This window comes from Panthera leo, chromosome A3 (genome assembly GCF_018350215.1).
Source record: "Panthera leo isolate Ple1 chromosome A3, P.leo_Ple1_pat1.1, whole genome shotgun sequence".
NCBI lineage: Eukaryota > Metazoa > Chordata > Mammalia > Carnivora > Felidae > Panthera > Panthera leo.
In genome coordinates this window covers 85,382,235-85,402,835 of record NC_056681.1, presented here as the reverse complement: position 1 = coordinate 85,402,835, position 20,601 = coordinate 85,382,235, and positions in this window count along the sequence as shown.

Here is a 20,601-nt window from a genome sequence, read left to right as displayed (position 1 = left end):
AAAAGTCTGAGGGTATAGTCTTTGGCAAAGGCCTAAAGTGTGTATATTCTAGGTAGCTAATTAAGAGCAGATATATATGCTCTGAAATATTATCAAGTTCTTATTCAGTAAAGAGTGGTGTAATGGATAGTAGCCCATGGGAGAAAAAAAACCAGATAAATTTAGATTCTACATCTCACACCATATATTAAAATAAATTTCAGATGGATCAAAAATGTAAATATTGAAAATATGAGGGGGTGTCTGGGTGGCTCAGTCAGTTGAGCATCTGACTCTTGGTTTCGACTCAGGTCACGATCTCACAGTTTCATGAGTTCGAGCCCTGTGTTGGGTTCTGCGCTGGCAGCTCAGAGCCTGCGTGGGGTTCTCTCTCTCTCCCTCTCTCTCTGCCCCTCCCCCGCTGTCTCTATCTCTCTCAAATAAATAAATAAATATTAAAATTGTTTTTTAAAAAATATCAAAATTCTATCAGAAAACATGAAATAAAAATAATTTTTATAATTCTAGAATGAAGATGACATAAGAGATTGATAGATTAAATTACATAAACATAAAAATTTTGTATGAGAAAAATACCACAAACAAAAAGCCATGTCAAATTGAAAAAAATGATTATATAATCACAGACAAAAGGCTAATTTCTTTAGTGTACTAAGAATACATATAAAAAATATGAGAAAAACAGAAAATGGGTAAAGAATATGAACCAACAGTTCATAGAAAAATGAGGCCAAATGATTCTTCAACTTACAAAAAACAGGTGAACCCATTCATAATAAAGGAGTGTGCAAAGGAACAAGATGATATTCCTTACCTATCAGATGGCTCCGATTCACTTCATCCATTCACTTCATCACTCTTTGTGGATGAAGGTGCAGGGAAATAGGCATATGGCTGGTGGGACTGTAAAGCAGAACAAACTCTACGGAGGAAAATCTGGCAATGGTCGTCAAAATTATAGAAAGCACATAATCTTCAACCCAGAATATCTGCTTCTGAGCAAAGATCCTTGGATATACTTACCTGTATGGAAATAACAAATATACAAGGACTCCCCTCTCTAAGGTACAAAGTAGTATCTCTCATCATCTTCCATTTCTTTCTTATGTATTGGTCATAACAGCACCAATACTGTCCTGATCTGCTTATTTGGTTCGACTGTCTCCCTCTAGAGTGTGCGTATGAGTGAAAGGTAAGCTGCAGGCCTGCTTGGGGAGGTGATCCCCATCTGCCTTCTCACAGCACCACTTCCTTGTGTAAATGCGGATACCATGAGTTGGTTATCTGTCCTGTTTACTGGGAGAGCAGTATATGGGCATTCAGGCAAGCCATGGGCCTACGCGACTGGAATCATATAGACAGGTGGGGACTAGGGCAGTACACTCTCTGTTTCAGAATGAAGCACCCATAGCTTGACCTCGTTCATGGAAACTCTGTACGACCCACAAGGAGCTGCTGGATCACTGATAAGATCAAATATGTTTCACATGCTGTTTTACCTGACCTGTTTCAATCTACAGAGTAAAACTTAGTGCTAGACTTAGTTCAACTGAATACTACTAGCCGCATTGCTAGTTTGAACCTAGAACCACTCCTGGTGGCCGAACAGTGGCCGAACCACTCCTGGTGGCCGAACCACTCCAGAAGGTGGGCTGCATCCCCAGCATCCAGAACAGGATCTGGTACATATGAGCAACGCTGTAAATAATATTTAAATGATAAATGAATGGATGGATGAATATTGTTACGTGACCAAGATCAAAATGCGCAAGAGTAACACTGCATGTTACCATTTGTGTAAAAAAATAATATTGCTTCCATTGGCACAGGCTAAGTCTGGTCAAAGGCACAAGTAATTTGCCCCTCAGTAGATGAGTCCACTTCTATGTTTGGTAGTTACAGGATTTCTTTAAAGATTTTTATTGGAAAATGGTTGTTGGTCTGCTTTATAATATATGTAAATGTATAAATGATTAATCAAAGTTGTATATCATAGGCAATAATGATTTTGAACTGGAATATCTTCAAAGCAGACATTACCAAGGAGCTGGAAGTGGTATATAGTAGATAGGTGGATGTTAAGCAACGTAGAACCCTACTGATCCCATAGGATAGAGAAGCTGGAAAATAATACAGTGTAAAGTAATTAATCGGATTGATCTTCCCTATGAAGTTGGTGAAAATCAATACGTTTTGAGATAAGAAATGCTAAAGAGATGCTTGAGATAAGAGATGCTAAAAAAAATATTAACTTGCATTGTAAGGACTTTGTATTAAGCTTTCTCATCATGGTTAGATAATAGTAAAAATTGCTATTTCATTACAACTAAAATAAATGTATATATACATGTTATAACAAATACATAAGATACATTATATATAAATATGTACATATACATATATAAAAAATTATGTGTATACATATATATATGATTATATGTAAAGAAAAATACATGTTTTCTATCCTCTATGTAATAAATTGGAACAGATGACAAGTTTACAGATAACCCAAGAACTATTAAAAATTTTTAAGAAATAAACTTAAAAAATGGATAGCATTGCCTATCTTTATACCACTCAGAATTATCATGTGATGTAATAAGAGACTGTTCCTGCTATCTGGTTATCACAGCATGGGCTCTGTATCAGGGAGTCTATACTAGACAATATCCATCTACCTATGTTTTCTATATACTTTATCCCATTAACAGCTTGTTTCCCCCAAGTCCAAGGTAAAGTCTGCAAATATTGCAAGGTCTTTCCACTCTGACTGGTAGTGCAAACAATTCCCAGTCCTACTGCTGGGAATTATTCAACCTACTGCTTTCAGGTGGTTCTTTCCTGGCCTGGTCGAATTTTGCCCCATGTGTGCACAGATCAGTAGTTAGCCAAAGATCCGAGCGGACTGCTCTGCAGATATCCAGCACATTCTCAGTCTCTCTGTTCCATCCCTCCCCACTAATAATCTGCCCTGAATATTCCTACTAGTCTCCTCTTCTCATCTCTGCCTCTCAGTTCAGTGAGGTTAATAGGCTCTGTTTCAGTTCTCCTCTATGCCCTGGAAATGGCTTCAGACAGTCAGCTGGGACAACCGTAGGGCTTGCCTTATTTATTTCCCTTCTCTTGGGTTTCATGGCCCTATGCTACCTGCTGTCCACTATCTGAAAACAGTTGTTCTTGCTGTTTGAATTTCTAGGTGTTTATTACAGGAGGGAAATTCTAGTTGCAGTTAAACCTTCATGGGAAGAGGTAGAAGTCAATAATTTTATCCTTCATACTTCTCCAAGAGTGATAAAGAGTATCTCCAAGGTCAGTTTCAATGATATTGTAGTCATGTTACACACACACACACACACACACACACACACACACACCTGCAACAACAATAATCCTTATCTTTCAGTGGTTCTACTGAAATATTTGTGGACTAAGTGATATCATTTCTGGAATTTGCTTCAAAAATACAGGTGAGGGTAAAATTGCATGGAGATACACAATGGCCATGAGTGGATAATTATTGAAGTTGGGTGATGAATACTATCTGCTTTCTTATGTTTGAAATTTCCCATAACAAAAACTTTTCTGAGGTTGTGCCTGGCTGGCTCATTTGGTGGAGCATGCGACTCTTGATCTCAGGTTTGTGAGTTCAAGTCCCACGTTGGGGGTAGATATTACTTAAAAGAAATCTTTAAAAATAACTAATTAATTAAAAAATAAAAACTTTTCTAAAATCAATTAGAAGCAACTCTATGTTTAATGCCCACTAAACAACCTCTGTGTCAACTTCACAAGAATGAATGATCTGAGGGCCGGGGTTTGCTGGTAGAAAGAGGCCAAACATGAAAGCAGGCAGTGTGAAAAGAGAAACCACAGGGAAGGGAAACTGAAAAGCTAATGGCAGTTCTCAGCCACTGTATCTTATCCGTTCAGGTAATGGCCCTCCCTGATAACCCGAATAACCAGGACCTGACACTACAGCAGGCTAACCACAGCCCTCCACCTACTGTGAGAGGGGGTGGAAGCCCTGTCCAGCTCCACATAGTTACTGCTGTCACGGCTTGGGCTCTATTTTAGAGAGTGAGATTTCACAAGTCACAAAACCAATCTGTCCTGCCACAAACTCTGGTTAAATAGAATCTGGATTGCTATGGTAACAGCGAAGACAGGCAGGAGGGACCCATGCTTTGTCACAGTGACAAAAAAGGAGGTGAAAAGCAGAAGTCAGAGAAAGCAACCTGTTCATCACTCAGGACCTAGCCAGGAGCTCTCTTCAGTAAATGCTCTGGAGAATGTAAATGCTGCCTCCTCTCAACCCTCAATGACGTCCTCTATGGCCTCCTCTATAGAGCTATGTTTATAAAACACAGAGTCTGTGCATCTGGGGAAGGTATCATTATTTCCATTTTGCAGAAGGGAAAACTGAGGTTCAGAGAGACTAGGGAAATCTCTAAAGTTCAGTAAGTGCCAAAGCTTGGATTGAAACCCAAATCTATCTAATGCCAAGGCCCATGTTCTCCCATCTCTGATCCTGTAGCATTTAGCCATTTGTGAATGCTCATTCAGAAATTATCCATGTACACCTGTCTGTCATCAGTTATAAAATAAACAGAATAAACAATATCATAAAGGCAAAGGGAAACATAGAAATAATGTTTAAGTATTTAAAGGTCCAGGGTGTTTTGAGAATTCATGTTCCGTCCCTCTCCTCTCCCAAATTTCAACCAAATTAAGAACACAGTGCTAGCCTATAATAATGGGGGGAAATCTCTTTCCTTTATGGAAACCTGAGAGGAGACAAATAAACAGAGACCTGCATTAAGGGAGGGGCCAAACAAGCAATATTCTAGAACATCAATCTGTATGTCAACCTAATATCATTGGGGTAAGTGATAAATTATTTATTATAATTAATAAATAATATAATTATTATAATTATTGGGATAAATAAAAATTATACTATTCAGTTCAGGTTTCTTCACATAACTTCTCAAATAAACAGTACAATGTAAATCAGTCTTATTCTTGTTCAGGGCCTATAATAAAGCCTCTACTTGAACATTTTTCTTTTTTTAATATTCTTTTTTTAAGTTTATTTATTTATTTTGAGAAAGAGAGCATACAAGCAGAGTAGGGGCAGAGAGAGAGAGGGGGAGAGAGAGAATCCCAAGCAGACTCCATGCTGTCAGTGCAGAGCCTGATGTGGGGCTTGAACTCACGAACCGTGAGATCATGACCTGAGCTGAAGGCAGATGCTTAACCGACTGAGCCATGCAGGCACCCTGGAACATTTTTCAATGTGGTAGATAAAAGGGTATTTACCATCTCAAACTCTTTTTTAAGGAAGGTGTTTTTATTTGTCGGTGGTGTTATTTGGGGACATCGTTTGTGTTTTGTTGAACACAAATACCATTTTTATCTACAGCATGGTTACCTTGTCATAGGTGAAGACGGAAATCAAGGGGACTCTGATAGGAATACAGCCATGAGGCTGTTGCTGCTGCTACACAACACGCACCATGAACCACCACTTCCACCAATGAATTCTAACTATATTTTAGTCTTTGCGTTATTCACTCGAGACTGAAAGTCCTAAAAAAGACACGCACCTCACACCTCATACAAGCATTAACTCAAAATGTGTAAAATCCCTAAATGCAAAATGTAAAACTAGAAAACTTGCAGAAGAAAAATAGGAAAAAATTGGTGTGGCCTTAAGTTAGGCAAAGATTTCTTAGACATAACAGTAAATTCATGATGCTTAAGAAAAACAAATCAATGAATTGGAATTCTTTAAACTTAACAACTTTTCAGGACCCCTGGGTGGCTCAGTTGGTTGAGCATCCAACTCTTGGTTTCAGCTCAGGTCATGATCTCACGGTTCATGGGATTGAGCCCCACATCAGGCTCTGCACTGACAGCACAGAGCCTGCTTAGGATTCTCTCTCTGCCCCTCCTTGACTGGTGCGCTCTCTCACTCTCTCTCTCTCTCTCTCTCTCTCTCAAAATTAAATTAAAATTAAAATTAAAAAATTTTTTAAACATTACATAAATAAAAATTAAATTAAATTAACTACTTTTCTCCTTTAAAAAAACACCTCTAAGAAAACAAAAAGACAAGACTCAGACCAGGAGAAAATATTTGCAGATCAAATTTCTGTACTGTATCTAGAATATATGAAGAACTCTCAAAACTTAATGTTAAAAAAATTAACAACCCAATTTTAAAAAAATTTTTTAAATGTTTATTCCTTTTTGAGAGACAGAGACAGAGCGTGAATGGGGGAGGGGCAGAGAGAGAGGGAGACACAGAAGGTGAAGCAGGCTCCAGGCTCTGAGCTGTCAGCACAGAGCCCGATGCAGGGCTTGAACTCATGAACTGTGAGATCATGACCTAATCTGAAGTCGGACACTTAACCCACTGAGCCACCCAGGTGCCCCTAACAACCTGATTTTTAAAAAGGCCAGAAAGGACATCAACAAACATTTCAAGGCTGAACAATGCCCCCCCCCCCCAAAGATGCTCACATCCTAATTCCTGGAATTTGTGCCTATATTACCTTACACAACAAAAGAGACTTTAAACATGATTAACTTCAGGATCTTGAGATGGGGAGATTACTAGGGATTATCCAGTTGGGCCCAATGTAATTACAAGGTTTCTTATAAAAGAGAGACAAAAGGGTCAGAATCAGAAAAAGACAGTATTATGACAAAAGCAGAGAGAGATTGGAAGATGCTATGCTGCTGGCTTTGAAGACAGAAGTTGAAGCCATGACCAAAGATTGAAGGTCATCTCTGGAAGGTAAAAAGGCAGGGAAAGAGATTTTCCCCTGAAGCTATTAGAAAAAGAACACAGCCCTGTCAAGTCATTATTTTAGGTCTTTTGACCTCCAAACTGTAAGATAATTAATTTGTGTTGTTTTAAGCTCCTAATTTGGTTGTAATTTTTACAGTAGCAGTGAAAACTTAATACATATATATATACATATATACACATATATGTATATACAGTTAAAATTGTTTTAATGTTTATTTATTTTTGAGAGAGAGACAGAGAGCAGAGAAAGAGGGAGACACAGAATCTGAAGCAAGCTGCAGGCTCTGAGCTGTCTGCACAGAGCCTGACATGGGGCTCAAACTTCCCAACTCTGAGATCATGACTTGAGCTGAAGTTGGAGGCTTAAGCGACCAGCCACTTAGGCTCTCCCAAGAGTTTAAAGAAAACAGTTTTTAAAAAGATAAAAACGTATATATGCATAAAACATACAAGCAGGTTCTTTTTAATTTGTTTATTTATTTTGAGAGAGAGAGAGAGGGAGAGAAAGAGAATCCCAAGCAAGCTCCATGCTGTCAGCACAGAGTTCAACACTGGGATTGATCTCACAAACCATGAGATCACAAACTGAGCTGAAATCAAGAGTCAGACGTTTAACCAACTGAGCCACACAGGCGCCCCCATATTAGCAGTTTAAAGAAAAATTATGAAGTAAATATATGTGTAACCATCACCCAAGTCAAGAAATAGAATATTCCCAACAGCCTACACACCCCCATGTTCCCTTCCCCTTTATATATTTCTCCCTCCCCCCAGAGATTACAACTATTTGACTGCATGGTAATCATGATTTTCCTTTATAATTCATGTGCATATATAAATGTACACAAAGAAGTGTATTTCTAAACAGTATAGCAATTTTGCTTATTTTGTAAATGTTTAAATTGTGGTAACATTTGCATAACACGAGAGAGACAGAGCACAAATGGGGGGAGGGGCAGAGAGAGAGGGGGGACGGAGGTTCCAAAGCTGGCTCTGCACTAACAGCAGAGAGCTGATGCAAGGCGGGCACTCAACGACTATGAGATCACAACCTGAACCAAAGTCAGACGCTTAACCGACAGAGCCACCCAGGCGCTCCACCATCATAAGCATTTTGAAGTGTGCATTTCTACAATGTTTAAGTACATTCACATTGTTGTGCAACAGATCTCCAGAACTTTTCATCATGCAAACCTGGAACTTTATACTCATTACGTAACTCCCATCTCCCCCTTCCCACAGTCCCTGATAGTGAAGCTTTCTGTTTGTATGAGTTTGACTAACTTTAGATACATTATCTAAGTGAAATCATACAATATTTTATTTCGTCTTTTTGTAGCTGGCTTGTCTCACGTCACATGTCTTCAAGTTTCATCCATGTTGTAGCATGTGTCAGAATTTCCTTCCTCTTTAAGGTCAAATAATATTCCACTATATGTATAGACCACATTTTGTTTGTCCATTCACCTGTTGTGGACACCTGGGTGGCCTCCACCTTTTGGCTATTGTGGATATTGCTGCTGTGAACATGAAAGTACAATCATTTCTTCAAGATCCTTCTTTCGGTTCTTTTGGGTATATATCCAGAAGTGGTATTGCCGAATCATACAGTAATTCTATTTTTAATTTTTTGTGGAAACACCATACCATTTTCCATAGCAGCTGCACCATTGTACATTCCCATAAACAGTGCACAAGTGTTCTAATTTCTCCACATCCTCTTCAACACTTGCTATTTTCTGTTTTTCTGTTTGGGGAAGGGGGGGTATTTTTTTGTGTTTTTTTAATTTATTTTTTCTAATGTTTATTTCTTTTTGAGGGAGAGAGTGAGCGAGCAGGGGAAGAGCAGAGAGAGAGGGAGACACGGAATCTGAAGCAGACTCCAGGCTCTGAGCTATCAGTACAGAGCCTGATGTGGGGCTCGAACTCAAGAACCACAAGATCATGACCTGAGCCGAAGTCGGACGCTTAACTGACTAAGCCTCCCAGGCGCTCCTTGGGGGTTTTTTTGGTAGCAGTCATCCTAACAGATGTTAGGTGATAACTCATTGTGGGTTTGATGTACATTTCCTTAATGATTCATGATGCTCAGCATCTTTTCATATGCTTGTTGGACATTTGTATACCTTCTTTGGAGAAATTTCTATTCAAATCCTTTGCCCATTTTTTAATAGAGTTATTTGGGATTTTTTGTTGTTGTTGTTAATGAGTTGTAAAAGTTCTTTATATATTCTGAATATCAACCCCCTATCAGAAACATGATTCTCATTTTCTCCCTTTTTATAGATTGCCTTGTTATTCTGTTGATTGTGTCCTTTCATGCAGAGTTTTTAATTTTGAGGTAGTCCAATTTATCTATTTTTACTTTTATTGTCTGTGTTTTTGACATAATAACCAAAAAATAATTCCCAAATTCAGTGTAATAAAGATTTCCCTCTATGTGTTTTCTTCCAAGAGTTTTATAATTTTAACTGTTACATTTAGGTCTTTGATCCATTTTCAGGTTTTTTGTTGATGTTTGCTTGTTTGTTTGCTTTTATGGTATAGGGTAAGGGTCCAACTTCATTCTTTTCCATATGGCTAACCACTTTTCTCAGCATCGTTTGTTGAAAAGGCTGTCCTTTCCCCTACTGAAAGGTTTTGGCACCTTGTTGAAAATCATTTGACCATATATGCAAGGTTTTATTTCTGGGCTTTCTATTCTATTCCATTGGTCTATATATCTGCCTTTATGCCAATGCCAAATTGTTTTGATTACTCTAGCTTAATTATGCCTCTTTTGGAACTATATGGAATCCCATTTGTACTCTTGAGGGTCTTGGTTTTTGTTTGTTTGTTTGTTTGGCATTGAGAGATGCATTTCTGTTATTGCATATAGCTCTAATTTGTTCATTTTCATTGAGGTGTGATATTCTTTTGTCCAAAACTTACCCACTTTATTGCTGATAAATATTTAATTATTTCCCAAAATCTATGGCATTTTTTGGAAATAGATTGCCTGTTACCTGGTCCCTTCAGGTTTGAAATTCTTTTTCATAGCTACCTGAGTATATTTTATAGTCTATTTTGAACTAGATCAACTTTGTGAATTCATCTTTTGTGTTTTTAAATATTTTATCCATAGCTATTTCATATTTCCTGTCTGTTATTGTAATACCTAAAGTTCTTGGTGGTCTAAGTTTGTGCGAAATCTCATTCTTCTCTTTTTTCTTTTTTTAATAAATTTTTTAAATGTTTATTTATTTATTTTCATGATTATTTATTTTTGAGAGAGAGAGAGAGACAGACTGTGACTGAGGAAGACACAGAATCCGAAGCAGGCTCCAGGCTCTGGGCTGTCAGCACAGAGCCTGATGCAGGGCTTGAACCCACGAACCGTGAGATCATGACGCTTAACCAACTGAGCCATCCAAGCGCCCCAATGTTTATTTACTTTTGAAAGACAGACAGACAGACAGAGCATGAGTGGGGGAGGAGCAGAGAGAGAGGGAGACACAGAATCCGAAGCAGGCTCCAGGCTCTGAGCTGTCATCACAGAGCCTGAAGCGGGGCTCAAACTCTCCAACCATGAGATCATGTGATCTGAGCCAAAGTCAGGTGCTTAACCGACTGAGCTTCCCCAGGTGCCCCTCATCCTTCTCTTTTTTCTGTGTGGTTTTGGTGATCTTTGATTATATGCTGATGTTTGGTTTATATTCATCTATTGAAGCATGTGTGGTCTAAGTTCAGCATGTTTCCTCCAGATATGATTTTTATTCACTTCTGGGAGGAGTCAGGGACTGCTGCAAATCTACAACTACTTTTAATCTCTATTCAGAGGATGAGGAGCCCCAAACTCATTCTCCTCCCCTCCTCCCACCAACTTGCCACTGGCATAAGAACTTAGTTTCTGGATTGCAGGGCTGATAGTGCAATTTCATTTGTTCCTGCTCAACTCTGCCTTCTCAGGGACACTGAGATCCATTGGATTGGATTCATGTTGGTTTTTTCCTTCGGAAAGTTCCCTATTCACTGTGATAAAAGCAATGTAATAACAGTTGTTTTATGTAAGTTCAAGTTGTTTTGTTAAGAGGAGGACTCTCTCAAGACTATCTGGTCCAACATCAGATCAAAAGCAGAAGTCCTTCAGATGTCATTTTTTGGTAAGCTGGTAAGGCTTTAAGGGTCTTATCTGAGAATAATAAATAGCAGTTATTCCATTAACCAAACCAGGCTTTTGTTTTATTGAATAAGTTAAGCAAGAGCTGGATTTTCTTCAGCTGAGGACAAATGCTGTATCTGGACCTCACAGAGGAATTGCAGTGATTTGGAGAAGAGAAAGGTAACTGTAGAAAAGTAACAAACTCTACTGAATGAGTTTTATTAAGTTTCCACTGTTTGGTGAAGAATGTGAATCATAAATTAACCACAAACATATCCATTGTTAAAAGTAATGTGATTTGGATCTACTTTGGATGAAGTAATGCAATTCTAAATTTGACTCTGAGGTTGGTAAGAGTGAGAGCTAGGGTCTGTCACCTACATCAGGTAGTATCTGGACAATTAAACTTACCTTGATCTTATTATTTTGGCCTGTTGCAGAAATGTCTTCACTGTTAAGATTTGATGTCTATCTCTTAGTTTATAGCACATACTAGTATAAAAAAATCTACTTGAAGAACAGTCTGTCTTTTGCAAAACCACATTTCAAGATACTAAATTACTCAGTGTACCTTAAATAAGAACCCACACATATAAAAAATTTCTCCTTATATTCAGTGCCAGGAAAAACCTTGTCTCTTTAGAAAAATATGTTTGCTTCTTTTTATCAGACTAAATAACCCATATGCTTCCTGTCTCAACTTTTTCCCTTATCTTCCAGAAAAAATCAGATCTAAACTAAGGGCTTAGTTGTGGTAACCAGTGCATCCCAGGTCCCATTCTGTCTCTGATTGTGTTTGCAAAAATAACTTGATTACCCTTTGACTTCATATCATAAAAGTAATACGTATTCATTATTCACTGTAGGAAATATAGTCAAGAAATATGGGGGGAAACTCTGTTACTATTAAAACCTTAGTATACGTTCTCTGATTATACCTTTCCCACCCCCACCCCCACCCCAATTCTATTGTTATTTCCTTAAGAGATAGGAAAACTGACTCTTGACTTCTGTGGGGGAGGAAATTTTTCTTTTTCTTCTACTGATCCTACATTCCTTGTCTGGAGCCCTGCCAAATAGAATGACAAAAGATACATTAACAAGAGAAAACAAACAGATACATCACACTACCACATGGAGTACCCAGTGGCTAGTAACTTAAAGATGTGATTAGAACTTAGGTGTGTATAGCACCTTAGAAAAGAACAACAATTTTCAGCAAGGTTTGTTGAGATTTGTAGATTCCTTGGGTCCCATCTGTTGGTTGGTAAGTTTCTAGAGTAGTCCCAGTAATTAACTCTTGACCTTCCTGATAGAGACAGGAAGGGGTTACATATTTACAAATTTATGTCCTGCTTTTTAGGCAAATAGGGAGAGGACAGAGAGCTTTCCATGTATCGGCTCTTGTCAGCTGCCTTCAGTTCAAATTAATCATTATGCCAAAGTGGCCTATTTGGGGTGGCAAATTCCCCAATCACTTACTTAAACAGTAAAAATCTATTTGTTAGAAGGATACTAGAGAACTCCCATAATTCAAGTAGAACAAACGTCCAGGCCTCAGAATTACAGTAACGTTGGTGGCTCTCAGCCCCCAGCAACAGAAATCACAGACAGTCTCCTTAGGACATGGCCATTGGCTGACTCATCTCCAAACTGCTTTTTTTTTTAAACTGAGTGTTGGCCAGCGTGGAGCACTGTATTCAGCAATCCCACTAAGATTGCGTGGACTGGAGCAGAGCCAGATAGCCAGTGCAAATGAGTTCAGGGTGGCTCTGTCAACATAAAATCAGGGTGGATAGAAGGAAGTCTTTCAAAGCACTGTGCCGCTTGTTTTCTCTCTTTCCTGTGTGGTCACAGCCAAGTGTTAATGAATTTATGTTGCCCCACACCTAATGCCGCTGCTGTGAGAAAGAAACCAGGGACTGATTCTCATTCTCCTAGTGGATTTCCTGAGCAGGCATCAGCTGCTAAGGAGTGTGGCTGCCTGCTGCCTCCATGTCCTTTCTGCCTCTTGTCCCACCAAAGGTGGCTGAGCCATCTGGAGGAGAGAGAAGAGGGAGTCCACACTGAGCATCAACCTCCTAAGTACATTACACACAATTAGAGCAAAACTAAAGTTGATTCTGCTTATTTTAAAAAGTAATTGTAGAGGGGGTGTCTGGGTGGCTCAGTCAGTTAAGCATGCAACTCGATTTCAGCTCAGGTCACGAGGTCACAGTTGCGAGATCAAGCCCTGCATCAGACTCCACACTAGGCATGCTTAAGATTTTCTCTCTCTCTCCCTATGCCCCTCTACCTCACTCAGGCTCTCTCGCTCTCACTCTTTCTCAAAACAAATAAATAACATTTAAAAATAAGAAAATAAAAATTAAAGGTAGATGGTGTGAATCTGTTCTATACCCTCAACACATGAGACCTAACAGGCGATGTCTCCAAGTGTATATCTAATGCAGTATTTCTCAATACTTATGGGAACACCCATTTATGGAACACTAGTGCACTCAGTGATATTAATATTAGTTTTGAGGAAAGGGTTGTGGCAGTCAGAATACATTTGGGAAACATTGCCTACAATATTATACTTTTCTATATCAAATGAAAGGTTCTAGTAGTTCTCTCCCTCCCTCCCTCCCTCTCTCTCTCTCTTTCTCTCTCTCTCTCTATATATAGGAATATATATTTAAAATTTGAATTCATGTAATTTTCACATCATTAAATACAATTATTCTTTTTCTTTTTTTTCCCAATCACGTAAAAATGTAAAACCATTCTTAGTTCACAGTCTATACAAAAATAGGCAGAGTCAAATTTGACCCAAGGGCTATTTGCTGATCCATGTTTTACATGTTTGTAGCATAGTGATCACACCCCTTAAAAACGCAATTTGTTCACGGGCACCTGGGTGTCTCTGTCGGTTAAGCATCCAACTCTTTATTTCAGCTCAGGTCATGATCTCACAGTTTGGTTCATGAGTTTGAGCCCCGTGTTGGGCTCTGCACTGATATCACAGAGCCTGCTTGGGATTCTGTCTCTCCCTCTCTCTGCCCCTTTCCCACTTGCACTCTCTCTCTCTCAAAATAAATAAATCATTTTTTAAATGCTATTTGCTCAAACAAAAACACGTACATACTTTTGGGCTTCATTATTGGAAAGATTTCAGATTTAACACTTCCTAGGCAGAACAGTCTTAATAAATGCTTTTGTACCTGTGGTGCCTAGCTCCAAGTTGGCCTCCAGTGATATCCACTTCCTGGCAGTCAGCCCTTGTGTGTTCCCTTCCATGTGGCAATAGCATATGATATAAGTAATGGTATGTCACCTCCAAGATGAAGTTATAAAGACTATGATTTCTGCTTTCTTTCTCACTCTTACTCTCTCTCGCTCTCAGAATCTGCCATGTTGTGGGCGAGGCCCACACTGCAAGAAATTGAACCCTCCAGGCAATGGTCAGAGAGAAACAGAGGCCTCCCCATCACACCCATGTGAGTTAATTTAGAAACACAGCCTGCAACCTCACCTAACAGCTTAAATGAAACCTCATGAGAGACTCTGCACCAAAATCACCCAGCAAAACCCTCCTGGGCACTCGATCCCCCAGAAACTATAAGGTGATATATGTGTACTGTTTCCAGCTGCTAAGTTTTGGGGTGATTTTTTTATGTCTCCCTAGATAAGTAAAGCGGTGCCTGTGTTTGACAGAGATCTGTTGGGTTCCTGACACTAACCATTCACGTAGTGCTGCTCCCAAGACCCCTCCGCTCTGACTCAAAACCCAATCCCTTGTCTGGGTGCCCAGTCCATGAACCCCGCTGTACTCAGACACTCCCTGAAATTGAGACTTAACTCTAGCCTTTGGAATGTCTGTGTGTCACATATGGAACTAGTAAAACAAGAGGGGGAAAATTCCCTGCACAGTATTTTCCATAAAACACTGGTTGGACTTTCCGAATCTAGTAGTTTAATAGTATTTTTCCCTCTCAAGAAAAAAATAATAAAAGTTAAGTTGCTGCTTCCTGACCTACTTATGTGATTCCTCATCTCTCCCTACTCACACTTTCCAGTTTCTTTTGACAGTATATTGCACTCTAAGTGACAGTTCTGTCTTTGAGAGTTGTGCTGTTTTTCAGTCACCTGATTCTCCTTATCATGCACAATCTATTCCACTCTCATCCATCAGTATTAATGGCCCTGTGATTATTCAAGATGATGCTTTGTAAAACATAAGGCAGGAAAAGCAAAAAATATAATAATACTCCCTCTGCCAAGCCAGTCACATGATCCTGACACAAGCTTGGAGCCAGACCAGTCATCATTACCAAGAATTCATCTCATTGTATTTTGTGATTTCAGGGTATGACAATTTCTTAATGTATGCAAACACCTTCTATACCTTTAGAAAGTGACTGGTACTGTGCATTCCGTTTCAGTGTGAGGTGGTTTCAGGCACCTGAGCATGTGGGCCTGTGAGTACATGAGGATAAGACAGGGTGCAAGAAGAGGGAAATATCCTGTTGTTCTAACTTCCCTTACTCAATTTGTTTCTTCATTAATCAGAGAACTCTAAAGGTAGAATAAACTGCAAAAGATCATTAAAATTCCCATCTGGTCTTTGAACTCCATAGCTACGTCTTCAACAAAATTAGACGGGGTCTAATGCCATGGGTTGACAAGGGTTATCAGTGGTGATGGGCTTGCCAGGCACTGTGCTCGGACTTCAGGCACCAGACTTGGACCATCTCAGCTCAGATTCCTCCTCCATCATTTATTTTTGTTTTTATTTTTTCTTTTGCTTGACCAGCACCTTCACTGGTCTTTCTTTGGGAAAAGGCACCCCCTTCTTTTGGGAAATGATTCTTCTCTCCAACCATTTGTTTTTTGTTTTTTGTTTTTTTTTTAACGTTTATTTATTTTTGAGACAGAGACAGAGCATGAACAGGTGAGGAGCAGAGAGAGAGGGAGACACAGAATCTGAAACAGGCTCCAGGCTCTGAGCTGTCAGCACAGAGCCCGACGCGGGGCTTGAACTCACGGACCGTGAGATCATGACCTGAGCTGAAGTCAGACGCTTAACTGACCAAGCCACCCAGGCGCCCCTCCAACCATTTGTTTTAAAGTTTCTATTTCTAGTTATTCCTGAGGTCCAGCTAATACTTCCTCTCCTCTGTACTATCCTTTTCTTTTCATAAAATACCCAGACGGACTTTACCTAAGCTGGTTAGAATTGAGTTCCTTTACTTGTAATCACTTGCAAATTAATCCTAATTCAACTGTGCTATGTGTCATGGTGTAAATAAAAGAATAGGAAATTATGGTCTGACTGTATCATAAGACATGTAAAAATAATTAGAGACCTATGTAAGACAATACATAAATATAATTGATAGGAATCAATTATCTGGTGGTATATTAAGTGGGTTTTAGCTAAAGAGCATTTAAAACCCAATATTCCATTTGTGAAAAAAATTATTACAATTGCCACACTTGCATGTTAAAAAAATCTATAATTTATTATCATATGCTAACCACTAATACCCTCACCAAACAGATACAATGTATAATATTTTGCCACAGCCAGACATTCTGCCATTTTTCTGTGGAAATCCAAGCTCTACTCTCTTGTTGAACATCCAAAAGTTTAAGTATTCTTCACATAACCTTAGTAGTCAAAATGTCAGCATCCTAACATTGAAGAAAATTTCAAAATATTTGAACAAATGGAAAAATGGGAAGAGGGGGAAAAATTAAACTGTCCCTATCCTTATCACTTGCATTTAACAGAGTGAAAACAGGAAGGGGTCACTTTTTTAAAGTGCTCCTATGGGAAGAGAAAATGTGACAATAATCTGAACCTATCACAGGAGACTCAGTGAATGTCCTGCTCTGGTTTGTTCTGCATCGAACGAAAAATTTTGCAGCCTAAGAACAAAAGATAGCTTTACTGTCTTTTTCTTGGGTAACCATATTAATACAATGCCATGAATTTTTCAGAGGACATATTGAAGAAAATAGAAATGACCAATGGCTTGAATATAATACATGGAAACTCATTTGTAAACACTGAGAAATGACAGCTACATGAGGTTGTTCAGTGTGAGGATGGAGAACGGTAGAGGAGGGAAGCAGAGAGTAAAAATAAAATTGTGATCAATACTTCAGCCTATGGGAAGAATGTGTAGATGTCTAAAAAGACAGTTTGCTCAATGATAAACTCAGATTTCATGGGCTTCATTGTATTATTTGAGAATAAAGAAGAATACTGGACCAATTTTTGGTCAAAAACTTTCACCTTTAGAAAGGAACCTATAAAGAAAAACTATTGCTCTAAAATATTAGGCGTACTCTAAATATCATATTCATTTTGCACTAGATTTTGACTAATTTTATTTTCATAGAATTAAGTAAGGAAAATTAGAAGTGGGATATTTCCCACTTCCTGAATCTACCTCTCTTTCCCTCATGCATTCACATGCCTGCATGCTCAGATGCCTGAAACCACCCCCCCACCCCCAACATGAAACAGAATGCACACTACCAGTCACTACAAACTTGGATTATCCGTGTCCATTTTCTCCTCTTGCAGTCTGCCATTGCCCCCAATATTCCAATTAGCTGTCAGTTGACAATATTGTGATTGCTCTGGGACTTGAAGAGCAGTGAGTATTGGTGAGGGCTGGGCTAGTCAGTAACAGCTTTAGAAAGAAGGCAAGACTTGACTTAGGCTTTGGTGGATGGGTTAATTACAAATAATTCTGAAAAACTGTCATTCATTGATTCATTCAACAAATATTAAGCACCTATTATTTGCTAGGTTCAGTTCTAGGTACTGGGAAGAAGGTTGTAAACAGGATAGAATCTTTGCCCTAAAGGTTTTTATATGCTGGTGGAGGAAACAATGTACAAGTGGACAAGTAAATGTATATTTTATAACTCGAGATGCTAAATGTTCTGAAAATAAAATAAAATAGGGGGATGGCATGGGGGCTAAATTTAGACCTCTCTAGTGAGCTAACATTTGATCAGGGGTCTGAATACAAAGACAGAACAAGGAATGCAGAGATGCAGTGAAATAGCATTCCAGGAGTTTGGGGGGGAGGGGAGAATGGGAACTTATTGTCTCACCCAGGCAGAGTTTGAGTTGGGGACAATGAAACCATTCTGGAGATGAATGTTGGTGACAGTTCCACAATGATGAATGTACTTAATACCACAGAAGTGTACACTCTTAAAACTGGTTAAAATGGTCAATTTTATATTATGCATATGTTTTAAACTTTTTTAACATTTATTCATTATTGACAGACAGAGAGAGACAGAGCACGAGCATGGGAGGGGCAGAGAGAGGGGGAGACACAGAATCCGAAGCAGGCTCCAGGCTCCAGGCTCCAAGCTCCGAGCTGTCAGCACAGAGCTGGACACTGGGCTCAAACTCACGAGCAGTGAGATCATGACCTGAGCCGAAGTTGGACACCCAACCAACTGAGCCACCCAGGTGCCCCTATATTATGCATATTTTAATCACAATTGTTTTTAAAAGGTTTGTATCTCTATGAAATCTAATTTCAATTGAATATTTATTTTGTGAACAAAAAGTGAGTACTGTTCTTCAGATTACACCCATGGCAGGAATTAACAAAAGTTTTATTTGGATGTCAATTCTTATGCTAAATTGATCCAGAACAAATGCAAGCAAGAACTGATATTAGGATCACCATCACTGAGCCAGAGTCTGCACACTAACTGCATGAGAAGGTAACCAGATTCCCCCAAGAGCCTAGCAGACAAACAGTAGGCCTGTTGCTCATCACCATGGCTACAAAATCCTTTGGGCATAAAGTAGGACCTGCATTCTTCAGAAATGGTCTGGGAGAATGGCTGTGCCTTCAAGTCTAGGAAATGAAACTCAGAGAGGGAGTCTTAATAAAATAGACAGTAAACTAGTTAAAATCTTTGCCACTAAGTCAGTCTGAGCAGGAGAGAGGAGTCTGGCACATCATAAATTACTGATACTAATGTTTTTTAAAAAAAGGAAGGAAGAAAGAGCTCCTGCAGGTGTTAAAAACTGAACATAGATTGAATGAAAAAGAAAGTAGCTAAGCATGCTGGGATTGGATTTTATGTATATGTATATGTATACACACACACACACACACACACACACACACACACAGAGCTATGTCTTATGTCATAATGCTGATTGCTTTTTGAAGCCTATTATGAATTTAACACAGAGACTGAAACAGTGAACATGGAAAGTTGCTAGCCTGGTTCCTCTGTCAAGCCCACCATTCACTCAGGCTAAATTTACCAATTTCCAAAAGAATATAATAATGGTTGCCCTGTTGATAGACAATGTTTAAAGTCATCAATTTGAGATAGTAACACCAGAGACCTTAAAAATATTTGGGGGGGGGGGGTGCCTGGATGGCTCAGTTGGTTAAGCATCTGACTTAGGCTCAGGTCATGATCTTGCGGTTTGTGAGTTCGAGCCCTGCGACGGGCTCTGTGCTGAGAGCCTGGAGCCTGCTTCAGATTCTGTGTCTCCCTCTCTCTCTGCCCCTTCCCTGCTTGTGCTCTGTCTCTCTGTCTTTCTCTCTCTCAAAATAAACATGAAAAAAATATTTTTTTCAAATAAAAATAGCTACAATTTATTAAGTATCTATATGTATCTGATACTCTTGCTTGTTTTATATAACCTCATTGGGTTCTATGAGCATCATATATGTTACCATTATCATTGAACAAATGAAAAACCTAGGGTTCTGAGAGGTTAAGTAGCTTGGCTTGTTCAAGGTTACTAGCACATAATCAGCAGAGCTGGGATACAAACACAGATCCATTAGACTCTATTCTCATACTCTTTGCACCTTTGTGTTAAAAATAAGAAAATTTCCAGTTACTTTTACATTTACTAATTCCATTTTAAGAAGTTGCATTTTATCATTCTGAAAATGTTATTCCTAATGCATTTTGCCCAGCATCTGTAACACCTCATATTTGAAAAGTAATTTATTTTTTTCAGATGTTTTCCATTTTCTCATTTAATTCTCATTGTGTTGGGAAGGACATATTTTAATTCCCATTTTACACATAATGACAATTGAAATGCAAAGATCTTAAGCGCTTTGCATAAAGCCACTAATTAGTGGCTGAGCCATCATTCAAACTGGAGTCATCTTACTCCACATCCAATACTCTTTTCAACACCCAGGTGGAAGTTGACTTGAGACTGTGGCATTGCTGAACAAAAAGTAGAGGAAAACTAAAACTTCCAAAATGACTTTAAAATAATTCCAAAAGAGTATCACCCTCTTTCCAGTCCCTATCCACCAGAGTAACCAACATTACGCTTGTTGTGTACCTTCTAACTCTTTTTTAAAGGACTAATAAAAACAGATACACATTTATATGGTTTCAATTTTTTTTTAGTGTTTTGTAATACTATCATCCTATAGATATTACTTGCAATTAGATTTTTTTTTTTCAGTTTACATTACTTCAGATAAATCATATGGGCCTAACTACTTTTCAAGATATGGGAGAATTTACATAAGAACATGTTTAAAACAAGGACAGAAATTCAATGCAACAAATATTTACGGAGCCCCTACTATGTGCCAGGCACTGTTCTATGCATTCTAGGTTA